We start from the raw sequence: 14,492 nt of genomic DNA on the forward strand, positions 1-14,492 counted from the left end.
AGGAGGTGCCGTCAAAATACGGGCGGTGTGGTAAAGATTCCTCCTCGTTTCACATCCGGCAACCATCATGAAAAGTGCACCACTGTAATGTGCAGCGAGGCAAATCCAGTATGAATCCTTTCAAAGACAACCGAGATAAATGTTTTGATAAAGCACTATTAGATTGAAAACATTGTTGACTTTCGTATTTCGCCTCGTTGAACCTGCGGGTTGTGGTCTTCTGAGTAAGAGACCCCCGTATGCCACCAATCTCATGTTTTTGAGGCCTCATCCAGTGGAGCTCTCCCCTACCCATCTCCTTACTTCATGAAGGGTTGTCCTCTGCGGTGGACAGTTTCTGCGGCTCGCCTTGAAGGTGGCGATGTGCAGGTTTGCATCTTCCTCTCATAGTAAGGAATTCTGGACACGTGACGTGCTGCATCCTGTGGCAGCGTCACATGGTTCTGGGTTGTTGCCGCCTTTCCAGATTTAACAGCAGTGTTAGACCTGGTAATGTGTCAGAACATTACGCCTTTCTGCTAGGGGCACAACAAGGAAAAATACCTTTATTTCTCCTTGTTGTTACTTTTGTTTAAGTGTGGCTTGCTTATTGCATTGGTTGTAAACTTGATAAATATGCATCACACTGTATATAGCTGGTGTACCACCAGGTTCAATAAACACCCTGTGTTTTCTGTATGATGTGAGGGGTGAAGCCAGAGAGCCAGAGAGGAGTGAGCCAGAGAACCAAACAGCTCGCGCCCCCAGCAGCCTGCGACATTTGAGCCGAGACCCACGACCCGCTCTCTGAAATCTGAACCATGTGCTATTCTAGCGAGTCACACATTGTGCGGCCGCTGCCAAAACTCCCAGCTTTAGCTGGTGCACAGATGAGGACGAGTGCAGCCGCTGATAGTTGGCAGCCACAGAGCGTGACACAGGCGGTCCGCGGAGGTGTCCCGACTAGGCTTGGGTGCAGCCTGCGTTCTTGTCTGCTGGGTCTCACTTGTCAGTCCACCAGGATCATCCAGGAAAATTACCCAGTTGACACCTGAAGTCACCCACTCAGCGAGAGCATAGGTAATCAATGCTCCAGTTCTCGGAAGTGTTCTGAAGCAGACGTGCACTGTGCACTGTGCGCTGTGGAACTACAGCTGTAGACCTTCTCAGGTGGTGGCCGGCTGGTGCAAGAGTGCAAGAGCGAATTCTTGCGCTGATAAAAATCAGTAATTGAGTTTACAGAACATGCAAAGAAAGTGAGACCTGAGATGCGAGATGCAAGGAGTTCTGAGATGTGATCAGCCTTTCAAAAAGGGGAAGGTGAGGAAGCTGATTGCAGAGTGCATAGTGGTCATCTGTGAAGAGCAAAAGCCAGGCCCCTCCAAAGAGATGGCCCAGCTAGGACTGGACGCGGTTTGTGGGATGGCCTGGTGAGTTTCACTCAGTCACGGTTCACGTGTGCGCGTCTGCTTGTTGGCACATTTGCTCACCTGTTTACTTGCTATTACTTGCTGAACTACTTAACCGCTTACCTGCTTACCTCTTCATCACCGACGAGCCTACTTTTATCTCCTTTTTTATTTTTTGTAATTGGTGCTGGACTGTACATGGGGCCTATATAATTTTCCCTGTTGAATGTGCCTTCTTCACATGCTATTACATGCTATTATGTGTTATTACATGTTATTAGTGATCCTCAGCAACTTCTAGGGTTCTCTATTGTGATCCTTGTGTCCTGCCACTTTTTCTCTTCTCTGAGGGTCTGCAAGCCCACAAACTAACAACATTCACTGGTGACGCCCTCCAGGTGCCTGCGTTCATGGCGACAGGGCGCTCAACCGGGCCAGCTTGTTGTTCCTCTGTTCCCACTAGCCCCATCAAGTTACAAAAAAAGTCAAGTGAAAAAAAACCTGGGGTCATTTATTACACCTGAAAGTCCACCCCACGGTGTTGTCTATGTTCTTGAAAGGAATGATGAGCACAGTGATAGAGGATAAGGATTCGGTGGCGGCCCCTGTTGTAGTTAGTGAGGATGAGGTGCGTGCTTGCTCGGTTCAGTCTGGTCGGTTCAGTCTGAGCTGACTGTTCCACACTACCCAAAGTTCACTTATTAGAACTCAGGGGGGATAACTCCACTAACTCGGGCCACCAATGAATGCACCTTAATGAATGTAGTGGTAGATACAGATTTGGAAATGGGCATGGTTAATGAAGAAACCAAGGGCCAAACTTCAATACATTTTGCAGATACATCATTGTCCATATCTGTGGGTTCGGGCTCCTCAGTCGTTAAAACTGGCCCTTTGAATGCTGCAGAGATATCAACCAGCAATCTCTCCCTTTAAATGTTCCCCCAAATACAATCAGGCTCGCAACACCCATTGGGCTCACCGGGCTTCAGCCCCCCTCTCCCGTCGTTTGTGTCAGCCAGGGCTGACACAGTTTCGTACAGCCGCACTAGAGTACTTAACAGGTCTTTAAACAACCATGTACTTGCAAATGAGGCTTTTGTTGTGTTTGTATCCCTTTTACAGCCGCTCTGGTTACGGCTGGAAGAATTAGCCCCCCCAAAATCTTTTTCAGCCCCCCCCCCCAAATTTGGCTCTAGTTGCGCGCCTGAATACAACATACTGTTGATTGCAGCCTCAAACCTGTGGACTTGGTGGACTTGCAGGATTACACTGCCCGGCATGGAGCAAGATAAGTCAGTGTAGGGATGCAGGAAAGGAATAGCCGCTGTCAAGGGTGTTGGACCGGATAGGCATCCAAAGGCGCAACCAAGCCGCTTCCAAGTGGAGGAATTAAGGGGATTGGCGGGAGAATTAAACTCACGTAGGACAAGTGAAGTGTCCGGGACCTCAGCCAAGCATACTCAGAGTGGGCTTGGCTGAGGTCCTGGATGCTTCACTCATCCTGTGTGAGTTTAATTCAGCGATTCCTTTCCTACACACCTATGCTGATTCATCTTGCTTCACGCCGGGCAGCATTCTCTCCAGCACCTAGGTCGAGCCTGCATCCTACATCCTGCCTCCCATTGGCGACCCCCAGGATCCATTTACTGCTCCCCCACAGAGTGTATTCAGTTACCCTCTTGCCAGAAGGCCACATCCTTCAACAATGCCATCTGGATTTTCCTCTCAGCACTATCTATGATTTAGTAACCATCGTCCTGAAGATGACCTGATATCGAACAGGTCGAAACTTCGTCAACTACTCAGCGCAAATTGCGGTTTCCTCAGGTCAATCAACTCTGCCTAAATCATAATACTTGACTTATGTTGATCTGTCTTGTATCATTGACCCTAGTACTACTTTCACACTGTTTTCTTAATCTTTTTGTGTCACTGTGCCATTCACTCACACTAGCACGTTCAGTGCACACCTGGTTGTTATAGTTACTTTAAGTTGAATTGTACTGTAGTGCTGATATAATTACGTACAAATACCAACATATATTCTACAATTCTGCTTTTGGCCTCCCCTCCTTTTTTTCCCTTCTTCAAGTGATTTATACACTTCTTGTTATTGTCTTTGCTAATGATTACCGATTGAGACACTGTGGTTTATGCTATAATATCCTTATGGAGGCATGGGAAGGCAGGCAAACGATTGAACCATTAATCAAACAATAGATTAGATGTCTCTATTGATCAAGGAGACCCTATCAGAGGGAGTAGGAGGCTGAAAAAATTGAACAAATAATTAAAAAAATTCCTGGCATACCAGCAAATCCCATATTTACCTTTGGGAGACAAGAGAGGGCAGGTACAAAATGAGAAAACTGATTAAATACCTGTTTGTGTGCTTCCAGTACCCATGGAAACCCTATGGGAGACAGAGGTATTCATGCTGAAAATCCCAAATGGTTTTATATAAATATTAGTATACATACTGGGCACAAGGGGTTTAGATGTGAGGAAAGGGGACATAGGTACGCATCTACTAAATTATTTAAAGAACTGCTGGTGTCCTTCTAAGGCCCAAGTAGGCCTAATGGTAGGCAGGTGGAGGTAGCTAAACACTGAATAATGGAACTAAGTAATTGCTAGTGTTACTCCAAAGCAAAGGAAGGCAGACAAAACTCACATAAATTGACTAAATAATTGCTGTTGTCTCTCCAGGCCACAGAGAGCTCATGGAAGCCAAATGGATGCAGGCCCTCTAGTTGTTTAATTAACTAAATGCTGGTGTCATTCTAGGGATTTGGGATCCTATGAGAGGCAAGGGGAGACAGGAAACAATATACTAAATTCATTAAACAATTAATGATGTTTCTTCAGGGCACATGTGGACTCTATGGTAGGCAAGAGCAGGCTCTCAAAATAGTCTAATTTGCTGGTGTCCCTCCAAGGTCCATAGGATACATTTGGCAGGCAGGCAACAATTGAATACATCAACTGAATACATACTAGTGTCCCACCAGTGAAAACAGAATAGGAGGCAGCCATGTTAGCTAAATAAGGCAGCCAATTGATTAATTAATTACTGGTAATGCTCCAATGCCTATGGGGACCCCATTGCTGGCAGACAGATGCATGACGGGGGATTACGCGGGATTACAAGCGTACTCTGCGTCGTTCCGCAAACGCGTCATGACGTCGGCCTGTTTGTTGGTAATACACTCTATTATGAGTTGAATCCCACAGCGAGCGCCATCGTGAGGCACCAAATTAACTAGAATAGTTGAATCACTCAGAATAACAAGTTTTACATAGATATGGAAACCATTGCCCAACTATTCACTTTGTTTTAATGATTATATGTTAGGCAGGTACGCCCTATAATGTGGCCGATTTCGGGATCTGAACATATTTTAGAATGTTAGCACAAAGTGGTGTGACCATGTTACGATAAGGTAACAACACAGATCTATATCGTGAGTAGTTGTTCTTCTTCTAACCCTTGCTGCCAGACTCGCAGAGGCATCTCACCTCCCACATCAGCGTCCGGGCTTGGCTCCGCCATTTGTTCGCTGAAATCGACCGGCCGGGCTTGGCTCCGCCGGTCGTACTACAATCCCCAGCATCCCTCGGGGGGAATTGACGATGCCAGTAACCAGCGCGCCAGAAGGCGCATAAAGCACTGGCAGGTCCCTCGTCCCGTGAGGACGCGCGCGGGCGCGCCGGACGAAACCCGGACAAAGGGCGGACAGTCTAACACAGTCCGAGACTGGCAGAGACTGGACTGGGCCAGTTACTCTGTCCGTAACCTCAAGGTGAGACTTTGTCATTGATCGAGGCCCAACTTGGACACTATATGTTATATACTTTGTATGAACTGTGGCTAATTTGTATTGAGGGTCTGTGACATACACTGTTCACGCATTTACACAGTGTATTTGGGAGTGTATTGTACACTGGTGAGCTATGTCTAGTAAAAAGCTATCCCCGGCAAAAAATACCATGGACGACTACCTAGTCCAGGTAGTAGCTAAAATCAATAGCGAGAGGAGATCCTCACTAGGGTTGGGTGTATCCCCTAAATCACCTAAATCCGCCTTGCCGGCCCCTAATCTGGCCCAACTCCCTGATTTAGACAACAGTAGTAGCATTGTCTCAATATTTGACCCTGCTGACAAGGCCATTTCGGCTCAGATTAACTGTGTAGCAGAAGATAGTGATAATGGGGAGGAGGTCGAACTACACCCAATTGAGGAAAAAGCCCCAACCCCAGTGTCTGCACCGCGGACCACCAGAGGAGTTAGAAAGGGCCTGCCTAAGCGCGGAGGGCTACGATCAAGACGGATAAGGCCTGCTTCTCCACCTAGCAATATTATTGTGGTGGAGGAAGAAGGGTCAATTGATGAAGTTTGCATGTCTTTAACTAATGAGCAATTTAAGAAGCTGTTGGGTATGATAGATTCAAAGATTAAGGGCATTGTAAAGCCTTTGGTTGGCAGGATTGAGAAGCTTACTGATGAGGTAAACAGATTAGGGGATCTATTGAATAAAACTCTAGTTGAAGTACACAAATTGCCTGACGAAGTTGCAACTAGAGTGGAGCTAAAGAAGGGATCCTCTAGATCTGAGGGTGGTGGTGGAGTTATTCCTTTGTTCAATCAACCGGCGGCTCCTCAGGTTGCCATAGCGGATGGTGTGCCAGGGGAAGATGCCCCTCCAGTTGTATCTACTGCTCCGAAACCCGTGAAAGGCTCAGTTGAGCTTATTGTTGAGGCTTCCCCTCTAGTCCTTGTTTTAGCTAACGTCCCCACATTGGCTCCAGGACAGGATGAAACTACCTCATCCCTGCTGTCCAAGGCCCTACACTGGCTGACTAACAATATGGTGATAACTCCCTGGGGTAAGCAACAGTTGGCAGAAGAATTAGTTATGGCCAGGAGGGTAGAGTGGATTGGAAGTAGTCCAAAAAGATTTAGGGGTGATTGTGTTGTTTTGAATTTTTCAGACCCAGATGTATTAACCAACATACTGCCCAACCTTTTACCACCACAGCGAAGATCCACCAACATTATTCCACTCACCTTAGACTTTTTCTACTACCGGAGTGGGAGGGGTCCTAACCAGTGCACACTAAGGACAAAATGGAATGTGGTGTCAACCAAGGGGAGGAGGGTTGCCCAATCTACTGAGTGGGGACTAAATCTTGAGAACAGGTTCTCAGCTCTCTCTAATTTGAATGAATGTGATTGACTTCTTGGGGGCAAACGTTCCGCACTATTAGCTTCAACCGATCAGAGTATAGGCAGCTTGCCTGCCCAGAAGGGCAATTGTTATAGAAATACGATGGTGCCTAGGATTAGGGCCCTTCTGGCCGGGTTCGGCCAGACGGATCCTCAAACGGGCACGGCCTTATCCTCTGAATGCTGTGATTTTGTAGTTGGCTTGCAGGGGGCGGGTAATAGTGATGTCATAAGCAGTGTAGACCAGGCAAGTCCTGCAGTGATAGTAGCGGGTGAGCCTAGTAACTCGAACCCTACTCCTAAAGTGTTAGCTGGTTCTTCGATTAGGACGGGAAACCTAATCTCCTGGAATCTGGCCGGGCTGTGTTCTAAATTAGATTGTGGGGACTGGCTTGGCTTTGTTAGTTTATTCGATGTATGTATATTTCAGGAGACTTGGGCATGTGAACCTGTTTTTGTGCTGGGATATTTACATTTTTCTGTTCCAGCAATAAAGGGTCCAAAAGGGAGACCAAAGCGGGGTCTCACAATTTGGGTCCGACAGTCCCTTAGATTAACATTTAAAAGTATAGTGACTAGCCATAATGATATTCAGCTGATCAGGATAACTAATGATATTTCAGGGTCACTCGATATCTATAATATATATGCCAGAAGTGCTAAGGTTGATCGATATGAAGTTTTAATTGCCCTGGGTAATTTTCTTGTCACATATTCGCACGACAATAATATTGTTATAGCAGGTGACCTTAATCGGACTTTTGAGCCTTTGGTCATGAGCGAGGCCTTCCTTGGAGCAGAAGAGGACTCCCACTGGGGTATCCCAGAGCTAGAACTGAAACCAGTCACACGTTGGACCGAGGACATAATAGAACTGAACGCCATGTGTCTCGAAAAAGGTCTGAGAGCTTTGAATGGAAGAACAGCATTGGATAAAAAAGGCTCCATGACCTTTGGTAACGGGAGACATAAAAGCAAAATAGACTATGTAATGTGTAGCATGATGCTATGGCCATCTGTCTGTGACATGGAGGTTGTTGTGAGACCCGAGAGTGACCACAATCCCCTATGTGTGGAGCACAAATGGTGGCCTGCTGGGACTGATTCAACTAGCCCGAATGCTCTTGTTCCACCTTTGATCATTCCAGAAAATAATATGCGCAGGCTCAGATGGGCTAGCGCAGTGACCAACCAACAGGCCATCGACAACATTAACCACGAAACTGATAGAGCTATACTAGCCATGGAATCGAGAAGCGTTTCTCCCTCTGGCTTGGGGGATGTGGTCAACATCCATGATACCCTCTTTGTCAAGATCAAAAATCACTTTTTGAAACCTGCTAAGCGTAATGGGGCAAGAGCTTGCAAAAGTGCAAAATGGTATAATGCGGAATGTAGGGCGGCACGACTTGCTCTGGGTCATGCCATTAAGATGAGGGAGCCCGAGACCATCAGCCTAGCCAGAAAGGGTTACAAAGCCTGTATAGCAAAAGCTAAGAGAGCCTAGGACGAGCAACATTGGAGTGACCACTGCGCCTCCTGGCCTGGTCACCCCCACGCTCCTGTGCCTTCCTGCTCAGCCCCAGCCTCCGAGGACCGTCGAGCACACCAGCCTCCCGCCACCCCAACCACCCGAGGGCCGCCGAGGCCGCGCCAGATTTTCCCGCCGCCCTAGCCCCGCCACCCCGCCAGCCGATTGGCTCCCGCTTCCGCCCCCCGCAGACCCTCCCGACCAGCTCTCTTTTTATGACGTCCCCAGAGCGACCGCGCAGCAGACGCGCGCAGCGGGAGCGCCGATTGAGCGCCGATTGAGCGCCGAAGGCGCGCCAAAGGTAAGCCCGTCTGCGCCTGGACCGCGCCCAGTACCAGGACCCCTGGCCCTCGCAGACCCCAGCCCACCCGCCGGACGTACGACGCCGCCACCCTCAACGCACTCAACATCGGCCGAATCCCGGGATGCTACCGAGCCACCCCGAGACGAACCCACGGACCCTTCAGCTGCCACGCCTGCAAGTTCACCTGCATCCGGACCTGCCCCGCACCAGCACCCGCCAAGCCGAACACCAGCAGCAACCACCTCAAGTGCATCCTACTCAACACCCGCTCCGTCCACAGACACGCCATCGAACTCTGGAACCTCCTCGACACCACAGCTCCTGACGTCGCCTTCCTCGCGGAAACCTGGATGAACGACTCCTCAGCGCCCGACATCGCTATCGCCATCCCAGAGGGCTACAAGATCACCCGAAGAGACCGCGGCAACCATACTGGAGGAGGCATCGCCATCATCTACAGAGACACCATCCGCATCGCGACCAACACCGACAACACCCTGACAACCGCCGAACACCTGCACTTCCAGATCCACACAGACCCCAACACCACCCTCAGAGGCACCCTCATCTACCGACCCCCGGGACCATGCACACAATTCAGCGAAGACATCGCCGACTTCATCAGCCCGCACGCCCTCCCCTCCGCTGACTTCATCCTCCTGGGGGACATCAACTACCACCTGGAGAACAACAACGACCGCAACAGCACCACCCTGCTTGACAACCTCGCCATCCTCGGACTCAAGCAGCTGGTGACCACCCCCACCCACCTCGCCAGACACACACTCGACGCTGTCTTCTCATCCAGCAAGGACATCGTCTTCAGCCACGCCACCAGACTCCACTGGACGGACCACAGCTGCGTCCACTTCACCTTCAGAAGATCCACGATCCACCACCACCAGCAACAGGTTGCTCGAAGAAACTGGAACAAGATCACAGCAGACCAGCTCGCCGCTTCCCTGAGCCAGCACCCTCCCGCCTGCTCAGCGAACCCCAGCCATGCCACCGACAACCTCACGAAGTGGATCAGCAACTGCGCAGACGACCTCGCCCCACTGAGGACCCCGTCTAGCAGACCCGGCAGCAAGAAGGCCCCATGGCTCACCGACGAATTCAAGAGCTCCAAGAAGAACTGCCGAGCCCTTGAGAAAGCCTGGAGAAGGGAGCCAACACCGGACAACATGACCACCCTCAAGCTCGCCACCCGGAAGCACCATCAACTGATCCGCGCCACCAAGAAAACAGCATTCAAGGACCGGCTGGACAACAACGCACACAACTGCAAGGAACTCTTCAACATCATGAAAGAGCTCTCCAACCCCAACGCCGGAATCAACGACATCACCTCGTCGCAAGACCTCTGCAACTCCTTCGCCTCCTACTTCCACAACAAGATTGCTGACATACACAACAGCTTCAGCCCACAAACAACGCTCCCCACGACCGCACCAACGCCCCCTACCACCACCCTCAGCGCCTGGACCCAGATCAACACAGAAGACTCCATCTGCACGATGAACTCTATCCACTCCGGATCTCCGACCGACCCCTGCCCTCACCACATCTTCAACAAGGCCGACGCTGTCATCGCACCCCACCTGCGGGACATCATCAACACCTCCTTCGACACCGCCACCTTCCCTGAGAGCTGGAAGCACACCGAACTCAGCGCTCTACTAAAGAAACCAACAGCGGACCCCACCGAACTCAAGAATTACCGCCTCATCTCGCTCCTCCCGTTTCCAGCCAAAGTCATCGAGTAGACCGTCAACAAGCAGCTGGCCGCCTTCCTCGAGACAAATGGATCCCTCGACCCCTCACAGTCTGGCTTCCGAGCCAACCACAGCACCGAGACCGCCCTCATCGCTGCCACCGATGACATCCGAGCCCTGCTGGACAACGGTGAAACAGCGGCCCTCATCCTCCTAGACCTCTCCGCGACGTTCGACACTGTTTGCCACCGCACCCTAGTGCAGCGCCTCAGCAACATCGGAATCCAGGAAAAGGCCCTGGAGTGGATCATCTCCGTCCTCGCTGGAAGGACACAGAGAGTACGCCTACCACCGTTCAGATCTGCAGCCACGGAAGTCATCTGCGGCGTTCCCCAGGGCTCCTCACTCAGCCCCACCCTCTTCAACGTCTACATGAGCCCCCTTGCGGCCATCGCACGCCAACACAACCTCAACATCATCTCCTACGCTGACGACACCCAGCTGATCCTCTCCCTGACCAACGACCCCGCCGCCGCCAGAACCAACCTCCACGAAGGGATGAAAGACGTAGCCGAGTGGATGACGATCAGCCGCCTGAAGCTGAACTCAGACAAGACGGAAGTCCTCATCCTGGGCTCCTCGCCCTCCGCCTGGGACGACTCCTGGTGGCCCCTCGCCCTGGGCACCGCACCCAAACCGACAGACCACGCACGCAACCTGGGCTTCATCCTGGACTCCTCCCTCTCCATGACCAGACAAGTCAACGCCGTCTCTGCGTCCTGTTTCAACATCCTGCGCCTGCTGCGGAAGATCTTCCGGTGGATCCCCACCGAGACCAGGAAGACGGTCACCCAGGCCCTCGTCACCAGCCGACTGGACTACGGCAACGCCCTCTACGCCGGAACCACCGCCAAGCTCCAGAAGAGACTCCAGCGGATCCAGAACGCCTCAGCCAGACTCATCCTCGACATCCCCCGACGCAGCCACATCTCCGGACATCTGAGAGACCTACACTTGCTCCCCGTCAACAAGAGAATCACCTTCCGTCTCCTCACCCACGCACACAAAGTCCTACATGGCCAAGGCCCGAGCTACCTCAACAACCGCCTCAACTTCTACGCTCCCAAACGCCACCTCCGATCGACCAACCACGCCCTCGCCGCCGTCCCCCGCATCCGAAGAGCGAAAACAGGAGGAAGGTCCTTCTCCTACCTTGCCGCCAAGACCTGGAACACCCTCCCGACCGACCTTCGCCTGACCCAAGACCACCTCTCCTTCAGGAAGAAGCTCAAGACCTGGCTGTTCGAGCAGTAGCGCCCCCCCACCCCCACCCACCCAAGCGCCTCGAGACCCTCCGGGTGAGTAGGGCGCTCTATAAATGCCTTGATTGATTGATTGATTGTAAACTGAAAAAAGCTAGTGATAGAAAGGATTCCAGAGTGTTCTGGAACATCGTTAAATGGGGCAGTGAGAGAGTCGAGGAACGCCCTAATAACAATGTACCACAAGAGGACTGGGTACAATTTTTTAGCTCACAGTATGCTGTTAATATTCAGTTTACAGGTGAGGACAGTATTACCATGTCTTTTTCCCAAGGTAATCTTTTTACCTACAAAGAGATTATGTCTGCCCTAAATACAGTGAACTGAGGGCGTGCTCCTGGTTTAGATGGCGTCCCTGCCGATATCTTTTTAAATGATAAAGAGCGATGGTGTAAATATATTCACTTACTTATTAACTTCATCGCTAAAGGTGCTGAGGTCCCGGCATCATGGAGGGGTGCTGTGATCATCCCAGTGTTTAAAAAGGGAGACCGTGCGCAGCCAGGCAATTATAGGCCAATAAGCCTTATCGACACCGTTCAAAAAATAGTTGGTCGTGTGGTCGTTAACAGACTCCTTGACTGGGCAGAGGACAATAACATCTTATCACCCTTCCAAGCTGGATTTCGAAGGGCAACAAGCACGGTGGACCAAGTATTCCGCTTTCAACTGCTGCAATGGAAGACTGTGGTGCTGGGAGGAGGTAGCCTATATGCGGCTTTTGTCGACCTAAGGGCTGCCTTCGACCTGGTGCCACGGGTTAAATTGTGGCAAGTCTTACAGAGTTTGGGGGTCCCTGTGGAACTACTGACCTTGATAATGCCCCTTCACGAGCTTACCTTTGCTAAAATTCAGTGGGGCGGTCATGGGATGGTCACAGCTGACTTTGCTGTTGAGCGAGGGGTTCGACAAGGGTGTTCAATGGCCCCAACCTTGTTCACTTTGTACATAAATGGTGTTGTCCCCCGTATGGTATCAGAGTCAGTAGATGCTCCCTCACTTTCAGGTCTAAAAATCCCTATTTTAATGTTTGCGGAAGACACGCTTATTTTATCTAAAACTCCCAGTGGTTTGCAGCGTGCTCTGTCCATTTTTGAAAATTTCTGTGGGGAACATGGTCTAGAGGTGAATGCTACTAAAACTAAACTCATGATTTTTAAACCGCACCGCAGTTTTAAGTAAAAAATTGTCATGTGTGGACGGCCTCTTGAGGTGGTAAATTCATTTACGTACTTGGGTATTCATATTGCAGATAATAACAGGTGGTGTCAGCACATAAACATTGCTACTCTGCGACACAAGCAATTAGCAGGTGCCATCAATTCGGAACACAGAAAGTCTTTGACCAAACCCGTCAAGCCAGCATTGCTGGTTTACGAAGCAAAGGCAATTGGGTCTGCACTTTATGGTACGGAGATGTGGGGATTTGAAAATTTGAATACCCTACAAGCCTCAGAGAACAAACTCCTACGGTTACTCACTGGTACCCCAAAAAGCACTCAATTGTTGCCTTTAAGATATGATCTTGGTAGGGAAACAAATCATGGATCTAGCTAGACTACGACCAATCTTGTATTGGCGAAGGCTCTGGACTCCTCCCGAGCTTTCTCACTATGCTGAAGGTTTTATTGATGTCATTAAGGCGGACTGCTTTCATAAAATTAGCTGGCTCAAATCACTGAAAGTAATATTGTTTGAGCTTGGGTTAAGCTCGATATGGTTAGATCCAGCAGGTGCAACATTTCCCACTAAGTCTGTCTTAAAAAATATATTTTGGCAAAACGTTGCTAGTAGGAGTCTGTGTAGATCTAGCAATGGGCCCATGACTGCGGGTTTTCTTGAGGTCAAACTGTATCCCGCTTTAGAGTCGTACTGGGATATTATTTCAAAGCCGGGAGACAGAAAGCTCCTATTCCAACTGAGAGCTGGAGCCCTCCTCATAAGATCTTTGACATCTAAATGGGGAACAGGGGGGTGTGACACCTGCCCAGCTTGTGGAACGGGGATGGAAACACTTGGTCATTTTTTGTTTTCTTGTAAAGCTTACTGTGCTCCAAGACGTGTCTGGTTAGCACCTATGTGCAGGAACCTTGGGACCACCTGTAGTTCTGTTGCCCTGCGTATCATATGTTCAAGCCCACTTACATGGATATTAATAGCCACAGCAAAATATATTGGATGGGCATGGCGATCAGACAGAGACTGCTAGTTAATTACCTATTCTCTGTCTGTAAAATCTGTCTCCATGAAACTGTTCTTATTGTTTTTTAGACTATTAATGTTTTTACAACTTTGCTACTTTTATCAATGTATTCATCTCTTTTTAATTATTCAACAAATACTGTGAGAAACTTTTTAATTGAGCGTATTTTATGGATTTAATAATGCACTGTCTTTGTGATTGACTGTAAATTTAATTGTATTTTAACATTTTGTGTATGTCTTGCTTTTATGAGTAATCACTCGAATAAAGCACTATTTGACTTGACTTGAGTAGTTGTGATGGTGGATAGCTAAACTTAAAAAAACCTTTTACAAAAAACATGCCAATATCAGAACAATGCAACTGATGTGTAGCATTCATCACAACTTCCTACCTAAATAGCAGAGTGACAAAAAAGTGATGGAATAAAGGCATGCATCTGCAACATGAGTCATTTGGAAATAGAGCGCTATACTCTAAAGAAATGCCAGATGAATTCGAGCATCACAGCGATTTAGTAGATGTTTAATGTACCTCACAGTTTATAACATAGATATAAGGGCCCAATTATGTGTGTACAGAACATCTGATGTGGTTATATCTTATACCAAAGCCATCCGTGTGTGGCTCCCACATGAGTGTAGGAGATTTGACCCACCGACAGCCCCAAATAAACTTTTGTATAGGGGTAAACGAGTTAGCCCCAAATCCCTATACCCTGGGTGCTAATGATCTATATAAACACAGGTCTTAAAGGATGTGGTTTACGTCTTAAGGCTTCAACAATGGTATTCCATT

The sequence above is a fragment of the Lissotriton vulgaris genome, chromosome 7, assembly GCF_964263255.1.
Source record: "Lissotriton vulgaris chromosome 7, aLisVul1.2, whole genome shotgun sequence".
In the NCBI taxonomy this organism is placed as follows: Eukaryota; Metazoa; Chordata; class Amphibia; order Caudata; family Salamandridae; genus Lissotriton; species Lissotriton vulgaris.